At 33.6% G+C, this 619-nt stretch overlaps 1 non-coding gene across 1 annotated transcript; it reads right to left on the reverse strand.

The window, feature by feature from the left end:
* Nucleotides 1-280: 280 nt before the first annotated feature.
* LOC132541639 (small nucleolar RNA SNORA33) lies at nucleotides 281-410 on the reverse strand. Its single transcript, XR_009552769.1, has one exon. It is a non-coding gene; the product is annotated as a small nucleolar RNA SNORA33 (small nucleolar RNA).
* Nucleotides 411-619: the final 209 nt, after the last annotated feature.

A 619-nucleotide genomic window follows, 5' to 3' on the forward strand; every position in this document is an offset into this window, starting at 1 on the left:
CCACCCGACTCCCATCTCTTTATCTTTCTATCTCAACATTTTAGCCCTATCCTGTGAAACTCTACTGTTGGCAACAACAAAATCAGTGCCTGGAAAGAAACTGAAAAAAACTGCAAGAAAGGATTTAAAGTTTGAGAAGACTCCAGAGATGACCATTAAGATAAGATAAAGAAGGGAAGAAAACTAGAGTCTAGTATTGATAGAGTTTTCTGAGATAGAGACAGAGAGGGAAAAAAGAAAGAGATATATGTATGAGCAACTGCTTTGAAAATTTTTTTTTTCGTATAGCCACTTTCAGGCACATTAATGACCCCACTGTCATTAAGGTTCATAACATAGATTTACTATTACCAGCTTGTTCAAAATTTCTACAAAAACATGATCAGGTAAGCGGATCCACTGACTGGCTTTGAAAAGCAATTTTGAGGAAAGAAAGATAGAAATGCAATTTCTATCTTTATAATGCATTGAAAATTGAATGTGTTTCTAAGAGAGAAAAGAATGCAAAGTTGAAACGTTTTATATGAGTTTGCATAGTTCAATAACATTCAATATTACCTAATTTTTGAAATTGCCTTAAACTCAAACCTCAAAGAACTTGTTATGGTCGGGTGAAAAA

The sequence above is a fragment of the Erinaceus europaeus genome, chromosome 11 (assembly GCF_950295315.1).
Source record: "Erinaceus europaeus chromosome 11, mEriEur2.1, whole genome shotgun sequence".
NCBI classification, from domain to species: domain Eukaryota; kingdom Metazoa; phylum Chordata; class Mammalia; order Eulipotyphla; family Erinaceidae; genus Erinaceus; species Erinaceus europaeus.